The sequence below is a fragment of the Falco cherrug genome, chromosome 3, assembly GCF_023634085.1.
Source record: "Falco cherrug isolate bFalChe1 chromosome 3, bFalChe1.pri, whole genome shotgun sequence".
Lineage (NCBI taxonomy): Eukaryota > Metazoa > Chordata > Aves > Falconiformes > Falconidae > Falco > Falco cherrug.
In genome coordinates, this window is record NC_073699.1 from 64,562,011 (window position 1) to 64,580,905 (window position 18,895).

The following is an 18,895-nucleotide window of genomic DNA, read 5'->3' on the forward strand; positions in this document are numbered from 1 at the left end:
TTGGTGAATAGGAATATCTGTTTCTGTGTTCTCATTCCTAAATATTCTACTTAATTCATTAAGATCAATTAGTGTTTTGCTCAAGAAACCAAGGTTTCCATTCCTGCTCCATTTATTTTACTGTTGTAAAATTATTTCTGTTTGTGGTGGTAGGACTTTGTCTGACATGCTATCAAGCCTGTCATGCACAGAAGACATTAACTATGTGCCTTGTTGTTAAAAGTACTCTCAACCTATTAAGCTTAGCTGATCTGCACGATCTGGGACTTTTGTGTGTCAAACTCTCCCCCCAAACCAATCAGTATTGTTATTTGAAAAACTTGTCCCATGAGATTTCTTCATTTGCTATTGATTTAACAGTTACTCCATTGTCAGTGTACATTGTTGATTACAGCACTGCCAAGAGGGAGGGCTATTGGCTGAAGGAAGGAGAAAGAATGGCATTTTTATTCATGCTAAGTTAGATTTATGGAGTAAGGGAGTTATTTTCCTCTCTCAGGCTTATGAAGGAGGAAGCACTGCAGTCTATATAAGCCTCTTGTTCTCTGTGTTTTACAGCTACCCAGATGAATATGAATATCCAGCATGGGGGGAAAATTAGGAGTTTCCTGTGAGCCTTGGATAGTAATTATTTTTAATTTTTTTCAACATAAAAAAAAAAAAAGGTTTTCCAGTTTTCATTTTAAAGAAAACATATCTCTTCTCAGTACAGCAAGCAGAAAGTTTCAAAGGAAACATGCACTTCTCAACACGCACAAACTGAAATGTATTAGAAAACAAAGGGTTTAATGCCAATTATCTTTAAAAAACTTATTTTCAAAAGCATTTCACAGTTTATCCATGCTGAGAAGTGCTTCTTATCTTTGGAATTTTCAGCCTGCTACACAGAGCAAAATGGGTGCAATTTTCTCTTAATTGTTTTGAACACCATGTGTGAAGAACATGGCAGGATGCAAATTGCTTCTGCAAGATGTAAGAGGCAGAGAAGGTTGTTGAATTTTGTGGCATCTCTCTGTGAGCTCAAAGCATGAGACATACTACTTTTTTAACAGTAGGTCAGGAAGGAAAGTCTGTCTCCCTTGGTTTTGAGGTAATGCACATTTTTTCTCTGGTTTTAGTTTGCAATGCAAGATGAGAAACCAAAGGTTTCATGGTCATAGTGCACTAACAGTTCTCTCCTCAGTAGCAACAGCTTGGAGCCAGGGTTAGAACTAAACCAAACTCAGCATTTGGGGATTTTTTCAAAGCAACCTTTCTGATTCCTAGCTAGGTATATAGCGAATACATACTGCAAAACAATCTGTTTTCTTTTGTCTTTCCAATGGGTCAGGCTGAACCTGGGCAAGAAATTATTCTGGATTAAGCTGCACCAATGCAGTAGTCATGTGGCACTATAGTATTTTACACAACAGGCCATCATCATCTCACGGGGAAGTGATCCTTCTGTGAACAATAGACACCAAGAACTAAAAAAATAATAATGAGATGTACTGACTGTCCAGCTTTTTTCCCAGAACCTCTGGAGAGCTAAGCATTTCTGTTTTACACAGCTATTAGGAACCTCCCCATACACCCATACTATAGCAAAATCAAAATAGAAAGAGGACAAAACTCAGAATGTCTATGAAATGAGACAATTAGCAACAATGAAAAAACACTTTGATACTATCTCATATGACCAATTAGGCACTGTTGATGAGGCTACCAGAAGATGTTTTCCTCTGCAGTACTTCCCTGGCTTTGCCTAGCTAGTTTGCTTTCTGTAGCACTGTGTTATAAGGCACAGAGGTCAGATTTCTCTTTGAAAGACTCTAATGATATGACAAAAGTTTTCAGTGGAGTTGGAATAGAAATTCCCCCAGGATAATCTGACATTGCATTATTATTGCAATAGTTTCTACAGATATTCCAAAGTCAAATTAATGTAATATTTTTAGGGGTAAGTGCCTTCTGCAGTGTTTTCTTTGTGAAACATGACAGAACTGTCATACTATTTTTTTATCAAACTTGTTGTGGTTTCAGACCTTTAGTCCTTTTTTTTCTTCAGAAACACAGGTATTCTGGGGCATCATCTTGCACTTTAGCTGCACAGGACAACTTTCATTTTGTGATTTTTCATTCAATTTCTGAGCCTTATCATGGATGTTCCGTGTGAATTTCTATACCTGGTCTCACTTTTATGTAGCTGACTGAAATGAACTAAATAACAAGACACACTTGTAAGAAGGATTCACTGGGCCATAACATATAGCTGAAAATCTGTGTAAGGACTACTGGAGGCATTCTGAGTGCACTATTAATCTTACAGGAAGGGGTTTTCTCAGCATAGCACAGTAGCAGGAGGCTGCTTTAAGAGGAATGAAGGGAGAGGTCACAAAGGGCTGGTCAATCAATCTTTTTGTAGAAACTTTGAGTACAAGGCTTCTGCAGGTATTCTGGGGTGCTCCTTCCCCCTTTATCTCTTCCCCCACTAAGCCAAAGAGATTAAATCTACCCTGTTTCTTGTTCTGCATACATGAAATTAGATTTGTTCTATTATGAACTTGCTCTTTGCTTATTTCAGCATGTCCATTATTCTTTGACTTGGTTTCTTCTCAGACCACATCTGCACTATGAACATTTGAAATCAGGCTAGAAGTCTAGCACACTAAACATGAAAAGGAACTCTGTTCAGCTTGGCTATATATGTCAAAGCTGGACATTTTCACAAAACTCTCAAAAGTGAAAATGTTGAGGAACTTTTTCTACAGTTGTATATCTGAGTAAGGCATAATTAAGAAACAGCATAAATACATCCTTGTGGCATAGAAATTTTCTAATATTCTGTATGGCAAAAGCAGATGAAACTTTGTTTCTTTACATGAGCTATCATAAAAGAACTGTTTTTAAAAAAAAAAAAAAGAAAAGAAAAGAAAGAAAAAGTGATCAGGTATCAAACATGCACATCCATAACTAATTTGTTTTCTGAGCAGCATAAACTGGAGAGACACATTATTGTGTACCTTGTGTTTTTTCTTGTTTTAATTCTCAATATTTCTTGAAATTCTGATTTTTCACCATTTCAAACACTATTTTTAAAGAATTTTTGAAGTATTGTAATAAAATTTGCTTACTTATCCAAATGATACTAAAGGTGTTGATGGCACAGACCACTGGGCTTTCCTTTCTTCCTTCACTCTCACAGATTTTATTTAGTTGAAACAACTGAGCAATTCTGACCATGATCTGTTTTTAAGTTTTCTAAGAGGGTGAAGGGGACTATTTCATTTTAAATAAAGTTGTGTTCAAAGTAATCAGAAAGGGAAACATCCTGGAGGCACATCAAGGCAAATGACACAGGAAAGTGTACCAAGGATGAGAGCATGGCTGAGAAAGAAAGCATTTCAGGGCTTTTTGAGCCTTTTTATAACCTTGTGTACAAGGGCTATTATGTGCCTTTAGGTGTTCTTCATATGGCCTTTTTATTGCTGACTATAAGTACAGAAAGAAAGAAGCAAGTTTATGTTTTCTGTATATTTTACACTGGACTTTTCTTTTTTGGCATCTGAAGCCATATCAAGATGGTTGCTTTTAATAAGAAAAATTGTAAGATGACCTCAAAGAAGTAAGCACAATTTATTCCAAAAAAATCACCTAGTTAGACACCAATATATTACCTGGCAGAACTTTTAGCTTTGTCATAGAAGTATCAGCAGCTTTTAGCATCTTTGCTTTAAAAATAATCTGTCATAAAAATTATATTATTAATTAAAACTTTAGATTATACTTAATTAATCATAATCACTTATAAGAGCATTAGTTTTATTACATATACAGCCAGAAACTAACTACAGTTTTGGTCCATCTTGATATAAAAATATGAAAAAAGGTTTACAAAACATTGTATAGATATAAATACCAGTCCCGAATACATAGCACATAGATATGCTGTTTGTTTTAGGAATGGGGCCTAAACATGAGACTTGGGATTCCTAAACACTATGAAGTGAAGACCTGCTGTAAGAGTCATACAAATTCTAAGGTAGGACTAAAAAAAGGGTCTTCTACAATGCAAACCTACCTTCCTACCTTCTGTGACAGTAGTTTGCATGTGTATCAAGCTCTCCAAAAACACCATTCTCACCGGTTACCAACACATATGCAGATAAGACGACTTACAAGTGGCTCATATACTTTTTATACATTGAACAAATCATAACTATTTTAGCTTTTGTAAAGTACGTACATAATTTTATGTTCAAATCCACTAAAGCATATTCGAGAATGTGTGCTTTAAGAAGAGTGATGAGTCAGTGAAATTTTCAACATTAAAAAATGCCCTTGGTGGTAGGAAGCTGAGCAGTGTTCAATGTTTCAATTGCTTTGCACATCTTAGAGTGTCCTTCATTTCAAATACCTTCTTAGATCAGCAAAGGTCTATGCTGTAAGTGACAGCACTGAGCTTCCTATACATGCATGAATTATTCATTTCCTAAATAGATACTTTAAAAAGAAAGCTATTTAGAATTTAATGAATATTAATAAGACCATTCACCAATATGCCACATATATCTATGCTAAAGAAATCAATATGGAGGTGTAGTTTATTACCAGCATGCCTGGAAACATGCTACACAGTTCCACTAATATCAGAAAAAAAAATCACTTTCAAGACTAGAGTTACTTTATCTTCAGCCTTCTGAAAGCATACAGGGATTTTACCAAATTGAAAGTAGAATATTACAGAGAGAAGCAACAATTAAGAAAGACCCTATTTACTTAAGCCTTGTGCAAAAACTGGTCTCTAAAGAAAAAGTTAATTTCAATGTAAGTCACATTCATGAAAAGATTAGCATCCTAAACTACAGACTTCAGATACTAATACCCACACCACAGATAGTGAAAACTAGAGTTTGCTTATTTTACCACAATTCTGCATCAGTTACTCTGAAATTGTCTGTCAGACTATAAAAATGGCAAATTATTTAGCAGGAGATTGGTATACTGAAATCTACAGTGAATGAACTTGTATAATAATCCAAAACAAAACCTTTAATTTCCTAATCAAATTTCTTAAAAAAAAACTTAGTGAGGCTGAAATTTGCTTTTTCATATGTAGCAGTATTTGTGACAGTATTTCTTCCCCTGGTCATTCAACACTTTGCATTCTTAAAAAAATAAGGTGCACAAATCCACAGAGTAGCATTTTTTTTTTCTCCTGAGTCATGTGCAATATTTTGAAACATTTCTTCAAGCTGAATAGTTACAGTAATTAACATTTATGCAACTTCCCACAAGGACTATACTGCTTTTTGGTCATAAGATACAGTTACACAAGCTTGCTGGAAATTTTGTAATTGCTCCATTGGAGGTGGTTGATTTGACCACCAACAAAGTGTTCTGCTTAGCAAAAATTTCTCCTTGCTAGGTCCCTCTGTGCCACCCATGTTTTTCTCTCCCCACTGCAGTTTCAAGGCCAGTGGCAAAATTTTGTGTTTGGGGTGGCTGCCCTCTGCACTGGTACCTCAGATAGAGCTTTGTGTCTTCAGGTGTTGTAGTAGCTAACTGGCTCATTGTCAAGAGGCTAAGATATCTTTATTACTGTCATCAGGGTTAAAACAAACCTTTTTCTTGCTAGTGACCATTAGATAAGCCAAAATTAGTTGTGTAAAATTCAGATTGGCTCAGATATAATGTGCTAAACAAAGTAATTTTATTGATATGCGCACATTAAGAAATCATTTTGTTGTGATCTTAGGTGAATGAATGAAGCTGATTCATCTAGTGAAGAACAGAAATAGATGGCTGCAATAAAAGTAACTAGGATTTATATAAGTGGTATTGTGGTTTTCATAAAGTGACTCACCTGTCAAAAAAGGCTGAGATCTCAGCAAGAAAAGATCACTAAATTCATCAGAAACTCTTACCCTGTGCTTTCAAAATCTGTCACAAAGAGAAGAAAAATGATAAAATAGAAAAGCTAGCACTGCATCAAGGTCACAGGTATGTCTTTCTTGCCAAAAAATTCTGTACCAAGACCCTGCTGACATTACATGATAAATGTGAGAAGACTTCTGACAGGACCAAGAGCATTCCAGACATCATCTAGAAGAGTGTATTTATGTCCTTATTAAAGAAAATATGAGCCTTTTTTTTTTTTTTTTTTTTAATGAATTCTCAGCTTTAGTAATGTCAGGAATAAAGGTGGAGCAGGCGTCCTGCAATTTGAACTCTGTTGTTTCCTAAATCTGCCCTCTTACTGCCCTTTTTATCTTTGTGCAAATTACTTTACACTGCTTTATAATCCTGCAATTGGTCTCATCAAAAAACTGCTGCTTAAGCAACCACAGTTTAAAATACCCCTCCTCTTTGCCTCATTTCAGATGAACAAAAAAAGCCCTCCACTTGCTCATTTAGGAGTTTTTACTTTCTTGCTCTACCAGCTCAGCTCCAGCTGAATACAAGGGCAGATATGGTTATGAAGTCATCTGCTGTACTCAGATCTGGCAAGGGCAATGACAGTCCCTTAGCACAGCTCTCTTCCATGCACACAGGTTTGGCCGCATGGACTAACTCTTCCTTGGCCACATGACCAGTTACACCAGAGCCTTTGGTTCCTCCAAATCTGCTATCAGCTGTATGTAGAAGAGATGTAACAACACAGCTTTGGCCAATTAATGCCCTTAAGGTGCTGTAAAATTATAAAGTGTTAATTAAATTTCTTTTATAATACCAAAGCACTTAAACTTGGATGTAAAAAAAAAAAAAATCCTCCATGGAAAACATTGCTGTTCAATTTAATCCAGAGTGCCTAGAGGAGATTCCATCTTGCTGCTCATAGTTACACTAAACACTTATTCTAGAAACCATGGGGAATTTCTGTTATACAGAATGTTGAAGTATGCACAGTTTTTCCAAGTATATTGTTTTAAATGAAACATGAAAATGTATGAATGATTTATACTAATATATATGGGGATTGTTCATTTAATAGACAGACATATGTTTTTCTGTCTCTAAATTATTTAAAAGCTCTCAGCTGAAGTAGATCTTATCTAATGTAAAGCTGAAAAAATTGTTTATTTAAAATAGTGTCTTTTGACAACAGTTCCATTTCTCCTGGCTGAAGTGGTATGAATACATATTCTTGTCTTGTAATGCCCGCTTAATAAACATCCTATATAAATTTTTATGCAGGAGTCATTAACAAGTTAATTTTATTTGGCCTAAGACATTTCCATCATTTTCATCCATTAAAAAACTGATTCCAGCTATGACCAAGATATCTGGTTCCTTGTTAGCATATTCCCACCAAACATTGCCCTTCGTCTAAACAGAATCATCAATGACTCTGGAACTCTAGTCAGATCTGGACACACTGGTTAGATTTTTCCTTTTGGAAAAATAGACAGCTCATACCATCAGCTTATAAGTTTCATGATTTTTTTCTTTTTTTTGCATTGTACTTTCAAGATAATTTGCATTTTCCATAAAGAAAAAAATATCAAAAGACCTTCTACAAACAGTTTCCTAGTATCTGACTGACTCTATAGACTAATATTGTATAAATGATTATCGGTAGCTGCGGTGCTTCTTCCTTGACTGAATTTTCAGAGTGATCAAAGCAAGTAAATAAGAAAATCATATATTGCAGTCTAGGTAGAATACTGCAAAAGCTTCTAATCAGATGTATATTGTACAGAAGTTTATGTCACTGATTCCTCTATGTGGAACCCAAAATAATCTGTCAGATGCTCCGTTCATTGCAACACATTGCTGGCTTCCTAACTAACAGAAAGGACTTCCCCTCCATTGTGATTTTATTTGAATATTTAAAACAATTGAAAATTTATAGTATCTGAATGAGGGACAAAAGTCCCATCAGGTAAATATGTATATTGTGTCTCTGAATCTTAAAAAGTATGGAGCAGTCTTTAAGAAATCAGTTGAAAAGCAGTGAAATTGGAGTGTGGGTACGTACCATGGTATGATCTTGGTATCACCTTGTTAATGGTCATGTTGATCAAGATCACTGCTAAGGCATGCCATCTCTCTAAGGTGGCTCTCATTATAAAGTTTCCTTTCCAGGTATATCAGTATATAGAAAATAGTATTCATACAGGGCTGTGCTTTGAATGCAACTAGGATTTTGCAGGGTCCACAGTCACAATCACTCAGAAGTGTCCCTAGGTCTTGTAATTTTGCTTTGCCTCCGGTTTCTTTCTCTACCACTAAGTAACAAACTGGATCTAAATCACTGCCCCCTTTATGAAACATTTTCTTTAAATCTTCCAGAAATGGTTATTTCATTGTTTCTCCAGGCAACCTAGAGAACTCTACTGTGGTCTCAGGAAGGGCTAAAATCCTGTGACGTGTCTGTTTCCTATGCATCTGAAGAAATATGGAAACTAATCTTATTTGCAGTTGCAAATCAATAGGCATGGTGTCTCTTGTGGAGTGAATAGGGCTGCTCAGAGATATGGTGAGCATTACCTCCAGTCTTGGAAGTATCTGCAAAGACTGTGTGATCCCAGTCTAGCTTTGGAAGTTATTTGACCAGGTATACTGAGCTATTTGCAGCTTTTAAGTAAACTTCTACGAAGGGAAAACTTTGCTGATAGAAACAGTATTTTGTGAAAGGACAGAACCAGATCACCAGAGTTCATTTTCATCAGAGTTCATGTTCATCAGAATTCAGGACATGGAGAACAGAAGAATGTGATACTTACCATTCAATAACCCCAGGCAGCTTCAGTACACAGTAAAAATCCTTCGTTTGCTAGCACTGTCCCTGAAAGACTGAAAAGCATCTTCTCAATTATAGCCTTATAAAACCCAAGCACTCCCAATTGGATTGATTCAAGAATTTTACCTTTGTCTGATAAATATGATCAGAAACAACAGAAAGGTAAAAATAATGCTCTGTAATGAACTCTACCTGCCCCCCCCCATAAGAAAACACTCTAAGAAGCTTTCTTGTGTGAGACCGTTTATGTGGTGGCCTTATGATGCTTCAGTCCTTTCAGTCAGGTCCAGCAATGCTGGCAGAAAACCTCAGATGTATCATACTGTCAGGAAATAAACAGTGATTTATTTAGGCATGTTTTCGATACTGTGTTTGGTATATACTCATTTGGTATAGAGTTACATACATATTCTGCTAAACTCCTCCAATATGGAAATGTAGCAGTGCTTGCCATGTGGCAGCAAAGTTCAGCAGTCTCCTCATGCAAGACAGGTCTGGACTAGTACTTCATATGTGACACACAGGCTGGATTTCATTCTTACTGCTTCTGCTTTTCTTCCTACTTTTTCCTGGAGGAAAATGTGACATTTTAATATCTTTTACAGAAATAAAGTATCTATACCTGGCAGTTATTAAAATATACATTTTACAGAATAAACTGTTACCTCCTTGTTAATGTGGTTTAAAACTTTCAGATCTTACTGAAAAAGCCTTTTAAACAAATCAAATATTAATGCTTAATAAGAGGTAAGAAAATACTGAAAATTACACAGTTTAATTTTTTTAAAATATGAAGTGTTAAAACCTAATTACTATTAAATATTCATGGTTAAATTATTAAAATCATTATTAAACCCCAAATGTCTAAGTCATCAATTCACAGACTTTGTGTAACACGACTTCACCAACTATAATTTTTTTTATAAAGGCCCAATGATTGCACAGCTCCTGTTGCATCAGCTCATGCACCTGCTATAAGATGAGGGCCAGGCTGGTCTCAAGTGATCTGCTGCCTAATGCATATGAAGTCACACGCAGGCTCACATTCTGCCTTGTTGAGAACAATACAGTTATGACCTTAAGGTACCAGAGAATCCATATTCCTTTCTTGAGTTGTTTCGCATGCAGCAGCGTATGGAGCATAAATGAATCCCATTTATCTGGTCAGGCCTCCTGACAGCTGCTTCCACTTTCTGGTAATCTATATTACTTTTGAAATAACTGCAATGAACCATTATCCCACAGACTGACAGCACTTTGTTTTCTGAAAGTGATATAAGAAAGCAGCAGGAAGGTTGCCTTTTGACTCTCTCCGACTGAATAATAACAAAAGCTTATAAAGCAAATTCCAAAAATACACACAGCACTTCCAACATAGCTTTCTATCGATTTTTAAGTATTGTCCAGTTCAATTTAAAACAAAGACAAGGGACCTGCAGATGCCATTTTTATATTTCAGTAGCATGGCAATCTTTTCCAATGAGAATTCAATGCATTATAGTTACATCAACCATCAGCTACATTAATACCCAGCATATAAAGTATGCTCATTCAGTGATGCAAGAATTGGAGGTCATTAACAAGATAAGGAGATTTAACAAATGTATGATTGTGGTTTCCTTGTCTATCATAATGAAAGCTTTTGCTGAAAGGGGGATGGGGGGTTGAGGGGTGAGCAGAGTGGGAATGCTTTATCTAGTCCACAAATTTTTAGGGGGAAAAAGACAGAAGGAAATGTTATCCCTGGGCATCATTATCTTTGAGTGGTCTGGCACATGACAATTTTTACAGTGATACATTAGCACAGAGCAGTATTTGCAGTCTTCCTGCACAGTGCTCATTAAACTTTAATGAAACACAATTTCCAAAATTCACTGCCAAATGCACTTATCCTACAAATGTCACTATCAGCAATTTTACATACACTTTCAGCGGAGGAAAAAAATTGTAGGTCCAAGTATTTCCATACTTTGTCTTTAAATACCCGAGAAAGGTCAGCTACAATATAGTATTTCTCTGTGTACTTCCAGTCACTCAGAGTTGATTCTACCCTTTCTGCCCTTGATTCTGCCTAAATACTCCTCTCACTTAAGATAGTTTCATCAAATTGAAATAGAGTTTGCTGAACTTTCATGACAATTCTTAGCATACGGTCCAGTAATTACTTCAGCACACTTAGTTATGGAAGCACTGGCTTATGTTTTTCTTTTTTAGCCAAACAACAAAAGACTTGATCATTAACACCATAATTTTTTTTTTTTTTTTTTTTTTTTGAGTGATCCAGTGGCTTTTCATTTACAGTGCACATGCAGAAGTGTGAGCAATGAGACAGGAAACTTAACAGACAACATTCCAACCCATGTAGACACAAAAAACAGGGCTTTGCATGAAAGCAAAGAATAGGGAAATTATGCATTAGAGAATAATTAGCATATTAACTTACCCTCCATTAATAAAGTCCTTACTGACTGTTCATTTCTTAGCATCTTTCTCCTGCACATGATTTTCCCTGATGATAATTCCCTTTTTAAAGACATGAGAAATACTCCACAATGTTAGAAGTTGTTATACTTTCCTGAATTAGCATTATAACCAGATGGGACCTGCAAAGAACCCTACCAGCTCAATAAGGTAATGAAACTCATTTTTGTATTTGTTCAGATTTGCTTGCAGATTCAAAACCTGTGTTAGAAATGGTAGATATGGAAACAAAAATCAGATCTGTTCAAGTTCAATGGCACTGACTCTAACTGTATTTGGTTCCATTCCTAAGCAGATGCAGTGGCTGCAGATTTTGCTCAGATAAGAAAGACTAGTGTAGATCATGAACACTCAACAAATGCAGGGTATGGCCATTCAAGTGGTCATATTTTTATTATTGAGAATGATGTGCTATATATATTGATTTTTTTTTCCTTTTACTGTGTCAATTTGAAGGGCAGAACTACGTGATGCTCATTCATTTTTAGACTAGGTATCCAGTGTGTCCTGTATTTGCTGTAAATCTAGTTAAAACAACAAAGGTGGCAGAACGTTTTCCTCATTCTGTTAATTTTTCTCCAAGTCAGTTAAAATGACGGTGCCAAAGAGAGTATATTTTGTACAATGACCCTGCCTGTTCTCCCTACAGGTGATGTAAAAGTTTCAAGTTAAACACTAAAGAATGCTTTCTTTCCATTTCCTGATCACAATGAGTTGCAAGCAGAATTTTCTCACTCGAACTTGACATTCTTGTTCACTCAGTCTTTTTTGGTTTTAGTGCGCCATATATTTCACAGGGTTTGGTTTTGTCCTCATTACCTTGTAGTTTTGAACACTGAAGTGTACTCAAAGGCACTAAATGTGCTGGTTTTCCTAATTTTTCTTCCCTCTCTGAATTTAAATACTCTCTGGATTAAAATAGATGTTTATGATTCTTCAGAATTTTTCCACCATCAGTACTGTTCATTACCTTGCTCAGCATAAATTAACAGTACAAGCAGTACCATTTCGATGAAGTCCCTAATGTCACCCACGTTGCAGGAACAATTCTTTTCCTGATTCCCTAGACAAATAAATAGAACAATCTCTTAATATCCTCTGACATTCCTTTGTAGAGCAGAATGTCTCCTATTATTGCTTCTAGATCTGCTATTCAAATCCATTTAATCACCATGAATTTAATAATTTAACCTAGTTCTTTGTATACTGTTACACATATTAGAAATACAGACTGATACCAGAAACATTTCCAAAGGGTGAACTTTTTCCTCAGAAGAAAGATATGCTTAGAGCTAACTGCTACTTACCATCTTACAGCGTTCAAAAATGATGCCAATGAAACCATAGGAAGAGATCATGTTCTTACAAAAAAATGAATTATGTTTTTGCATGCAGTGTTGTATAAGACACAAAGACACTAAAATCAAAAGATATAATTTCAAATAAGCAACTAATGTTTACCAGCCATAGTATATTTTAAGAAAATCCTACTGCTTTTTTATTTTGCAAAATGTTCCACTGCTACATTTCTTCTATTGCAAAAAATAAACACCTTTATCACTTAACGTATGCTTTTCAAACTTAACATTAATTAAAAAAAAATAGCAAAATGAAGTAACAGTTTATGCCAAAATTGTGGCAAGAAAGGCCAGCAATTAAATGTGAACACAAATAGCATCATTTACATTCATCACTTGCTTCACAATTGGGTACAACTTAGGTTTACCCCTACATTAACATAATTTGTACAGTCTTTTAAGCTCACTAGACAAAGTTGAGAGCTGCTGCCTTAAGGCAGCAGAGTGCAAAACTAGAAGGAAATTTAAGTATTTATATATTGTATAATATAATGTACATAATTCTCTTGAAAATCAAAAGTCTCATACTTAGGTACAAGTACAGGCTTACCATCCAACTGATATAGTTCACATAGCCATAATATAGATTACTTTAAGAGAAAATAAAGCACTTCTGCCTTCATTGTAGTTTTCTTTTATAGGAATGTCAGTGTGTTATAGTCACAAATAACTCTTAATGAGATTGTTCTTATAACGAGCACTGTTGTACTTTGTACCAGTACAAGGTATTCTGAATTTCCATCAAAGCAAGAGAATATCACCAGGAAGAGTATGATATCTACTTTAGCATCCTCTAAAGATGAAGGTAAACTTTTTAAGCATCATCTTTCTTCTTAGTGATGTATTTATCGAACATTTACAGGACTTAACCTTATGACTTTCCAGTATTACAACAGAAACCTTGAGAGATCTGTGAGTTGTCTTCTACCTTTTTGACTTATACACTGGATTCTTCAGTTTCTCTTCTACTTGCCTAGAGTTTTTGAAATAATTTAATTTATCACTTTTTAATTTGGCACCATAGATGTAAATCAATTATCAGAACATTCAGACCAGGATTTTGTTCTAAAATTCCTAGAAGTATCTCCTAGGTGACAGCCTACCTCCACCTGATATATTAATATGGTGTGCTATAATTCCCTTAGTACTGCTAAACTACATAAAGGTTTAGTTATCAGAAAATCCACCTACACATTGGTATCCCTACTTTTTCCAGGTAGATGACATATCTCTTAAATCTTTCCCTTTTTGTGATGAAAACATTTTGATCCATTTCCATAAAGGAAAACAGCAGCATGAACTCATTTATTTTCAAATCAGCATGAACTCATTTATTTTCAAATCAAAGTGACTAAAGACAAACAGTCACGTTATTGGCAATACCTACGTATTTTTCTGAAGTCATTTATACTGCCTCAGTTTTGTTCATTCTGTACTTTTTGAAATAGAAAATGGTATTCATGCTGAAGCCTTAAGTCACAGGTTTCCTGAAAGCATTCAAATGTAAACATCTGCATCCTTCTACAGCTACAGTTATTTTTTAGGGCTTGTCATATGAAAAGCTGCATTAATTACTCATTTATTTTGCCATGAATCCTTAAGAAGAAGAAAACCCCGGTTACTCCTTTTAGTTTTCTTTTCATGTTGCAGACAATTCTTGAATGGTCTGAAAGGAAGAGAAAAAACTAACCTTTAACACAAAGGAAAGGATATGCTTTTTTTTTTTTTTTCCCAGCTCAAAATGCAAATTAAAGGCAGAATTCACTTCATTTCAACTATTAATAGACTGGACCCGACGTTCAGTGAATGTAAACTGACACAGCTGAATTGAAATCAATGGAATAACAATGATTCATACTAAGAAGCCACTTTTTTTTTGTTGAGAAAATGCAAGTAGATGGGAATATAAAGTGTTGAAATACACTTTTCACCATAACAGTGGAGGCAAAGCTATATCACAGCCCTTTCATTGCTATTATTTATCAATAGGCTAGAAGGGGGTATAAGTATATTCCAGGTCCCTTGTAAGAGATTTAATGACCACTAAATATATATAGCCATACAACACATAACAAGAAAGAATTTAGTTGTACTTCAAACTGTAAATTGAGCTCTACCATAACAACAAAGAACATTTCTGTATCTAGAACAACTTCATGATTATTACACTAATTTAACAATACCATGATTTTGTTTCAAATGCAGATATTGACAGGAAATATTTTTGAGTCACAGACAATACACTGGCTGCAAGTAAGGTAATGGTCAGGTTAGAGACTGCAAAATAATTCTATGCAGTAAGTTTATGTAGATGCTGACACAGAAACATACTTCTAAAATGTACAAGATGCTTGCTTTTAGATGTAAGACCTAAAAAAATAACAATAAATGCAATAATGGTTTAAATTATTGGCTTTCCTGATAAGACTCTAGAGGATCTAGGTTTCAGTCAGCAAATATCTGCTAACAAAGGTCTATCATATTCTCAGGCTGAGAGGAAGATCCTTCAATGGCTGGATGACCAGTTTATCCCTGTAACTGTGAAAAAAAATTCTCCTCTCATTGTCAGCATCCTTTCCTAACTGCTACTTGCCGTATTTTATTACCTGTGGTATATTGTGTCTAAACTAAGCAGCTGATGTACCATGATCTTTACTTAGGACCAAGTCTTTGACTTACTGAGTGTAGCATAGTCAGTGCTAAAGTCAGCAAATTCCAGGATCTTGTGCTATGAAACCCTACTGACTGTTATGATAATACAAATTACAAAACCTGAAAGAGTTTCTTGCATGTGACATATGACATGAACATAACATGAAAAAATTTCTTGAATGATAATTTGTCCTGGTTTGATGTGACCACAAGCTGGGGGGGTGGGAGAGAGTAGTGGAGACTGCTGCTGCTGGTTTACTAGAATAAATTACTCATTTTTCTGCAGGGCTGTTATTTTGACTATTATATCAACAGTAGCAATACTAAACTGTAATTAATCTCTTTCCTGTTGTTTTTTTAAGAGGTTTATAACCTTTTAAAAATAAGGTAAATCATGATGTGGTATTACAGTATTAACACTACACCACTACACAAAACAAAAATGTAAACTGTGAGATGCCAAATACAGAAGTTATGCATATTTGCTCATATTTTATCTACGATGAAGAAGTAAGAGCTAGAAAATTCAGGGATTAAAAGGAAGTAAGGCAGCTACGAAACTTCAGACTTTCGTTTGTTCTTCAAATGCATGACAGTAATAATTATGCTATGGTGATATGCTTTATGCTATTTCAGATAAACTATTGAAAATGTAGATTACATTTTAGAGAGGGAACATTAAAATGATACCTGTAGATGTGTCAGAAATGATGCTTAAGCAAAGCTCTCTTATGCCAGTTTTTCAGAGCAGTGTGAAGACTTAGTCTGAACCATGATCAGACACTAGATCTCCTTAGTACACTGCAGATTTAATAAATAGGAAAATAGAAACAGAAAGACAAGACTGCAGTAAATGAACAATACTACGATTTATTTTTTTAAAAAAAAAAAAGCCTGCCTGTCAACCCAGATTTTTAGAGATTATGAATTGTATTCTAATGATTAGCTGATGACCACATGTATTGTATATATTTATTATTGCATGTATGTATAGCATGCAAAAATGCTTTAGATTGCAATCTATTTGGAACAGAGTCTACATTTGCTTTCTGTTTCTACAGTGCCTAGCGCAACACAGTACCTGTTATGTTCTCTAGTTACATGTTTTGTGGGGTAAATATAGTGAATCATCTTGGAAACTGAAAATAAATTTGTCTGCAATTTTTAGGTATCCCAGACCTAGATAGCATTTTGCTGGGACAGACTCTCCAGCACCTCTTGCAGTATTTGACAGACTGAGTTACCCAAAAGCCTGCAGCTATTGAAAGCATTTCATAACCAGTCTGTTGAACTATTCTTCACTTTCTGCCTACAGATAAGATAAAATTTCTGATGGCTAATTCTGTCTCCTACACGTACTGCAAGATATAAGGTAAATGTACCTGTGGATACAATTTTACAATGACATTCCTTGGCATGCCTTTTGTCTCAGAGGTTTTTAATTTGACCTTTGCTGAAAAAATCCTGCAGTCAGAGCTAGCACCCATGACTACACACAGGGTAAATTTGGCAGCTACCAGATTCATAAGCATGCAGGTCAACCATTCATGGTCACACAGTAGGTGTTTAGAAGATTGCATTTACACAATTTATTCCTCAAAAAAGAGGAGAAAAAACGATTACAAAATAACATTTTCTCATTAAGGCTGTCTCTTTTTTGATGGCTAGGAGAAAGGGATGTAGGTCATTCAGCATTCAGAGCAACTGAAGCAGAGCAAAAGCCTTTGCAATCATTTCTTGTGACATGATATATAATATCTAATGGGTGTTGCTGATACTGGCAGCTACGTTCAGGATATATCTCTTCCTAAACTGTGAAGGGAAACTAAAAGGAACAGTACGATACCTTGGGGTTGAAACACCAGCTTTGTTTCTGCAGCAAGCCAGTCTGACAAGTTGACAGATGTAGAAGTACTGCTTTATGAGAAGAGGTGCAGGTAAGGAGGAGAAGTGATTTTTACAGAAAGGTGAACTCCACTAAGCACAGCCTTGAGTCCAAAGGAGAAAAAATGCAGGACCTGGAGACTCATGAGACACAGTCCATCAACATACCTCTCATAAAACCTTTCATACCAGGGCTTCTCATGTATTAAATTACCCAAGAAAACCTAAGTCTAGCTTCTTGCAATGCTGTTATGATGACTAGGCAAATCTCTTCCTTCAAATGCAATTTCTGGAATATATTAGTTTCAATCAAATTGTATATAGTATTTTCCTTCAAATTAAACTGTTATATTTATTACATTACTGCATAAAAATCAAACTGAAGACAGAACATGACTTAAAAAATGGAGTAAAAGTGAAGTTTTTCTCTAAATGTTTTAGAAATTTGAAATGTAAGCTCAGTGTTACTGTGAATTGCTGAATAACATCTCTCAAAGCCATTAATGCTGGGGCTACCTTTTTTGTTTTGACAATGTAGAGGAGCAAGGGAATTAATATGTGTACTTTTTCTTAATCTCCTTTGAACTAATTTGAAATCCATCTATTTATACTGTTCCTTAGTTGTGATAAGACCTAAAATAAAAAAAAAAAAAAACACAACTGTTTTTCATTTTAAATGGCTTAAATCTTCAAATTCCATCTCTATATTCTTACCATAAAAAATAAACAAGCTGTCTTTAAGGCATATGTATTTCACTGTGAGATGATGGCTCACCGACATAGTCAGAGTAAGCAAATGAAAGGTGACTTTTTAAAGTGTTCTCAAGCTTGACAGCTTGTGTTTTGAAAATGGATCAACAGGATTTATATGACCTAGGAATGGAAAAGCCAATTTTAACAAAACTCCCCATCTCAGATTCTCAGCTTCTTCTAAACTTTTCCAGTTCTGATTTTGGAAATTCTTTACATATCTCTTAACTTTTTCATCACCTGAGGAAACCTATCCTCCAAAGTGCAGGTCTGAATCTCAGCAATGATATGTAATAATATTATAAGGTCTTGATAGGCAAATCCTTAAAATTGTAATATATTAGGGCTCATTAAACTCATTATTAGGAAAATTTATGAAAATAAACTAGTGCTTTTATTACTCTTCTTGACTTTCATGCCAAGTTTGCTTTTGGCCAAGATATAAGCTTCTCAATTAGAGATGTACAATAAAATTGCTGAGAAAGATGTGCCACTAGTGATATGATCTATAGCAGATAAATCATTTTGCTGTTGTAGGCAGTACAGGTTCTTGTACTGAAGCTTCCTAATGCAGTCTTAGGGCTAATTCTATTCATATCTTAAAATCTAATCTGTTTAATGTAGTATGAGAAAAATCTGGGTTTTGCTGAAGTCTTTATAAATGATGAAATCATTGAAATTCTATGATATCTGATCTTCTAACTAGAAAACTCTTCCAATGATACATTTGCATGAGCTGGCAATACTTAACAATATAATTTCCGTTACTTCATGCTGGGTAAGACAAAAATTGCCTGAGGTGAATGCTTTAAGCTTTCAAACATGAGAAAAAGGCTACACTGGTTTAAATGTCTGGAATGTGGAGCACTCAGGAATATGTGTCAGTGAGCATCCTGCAGAGCTGGGAGGGCTAGGGAGGTGCTTACCAGAAATTGTTTTACCTTAGTTGTTTCTATGACCATGGGGAAAAGGCAGGGAAGAGTGTGGTGAACAGACTGTAGGATCCTCTTGCCTAGGAGATCATGTGAAATGGTTGGTAGACTGG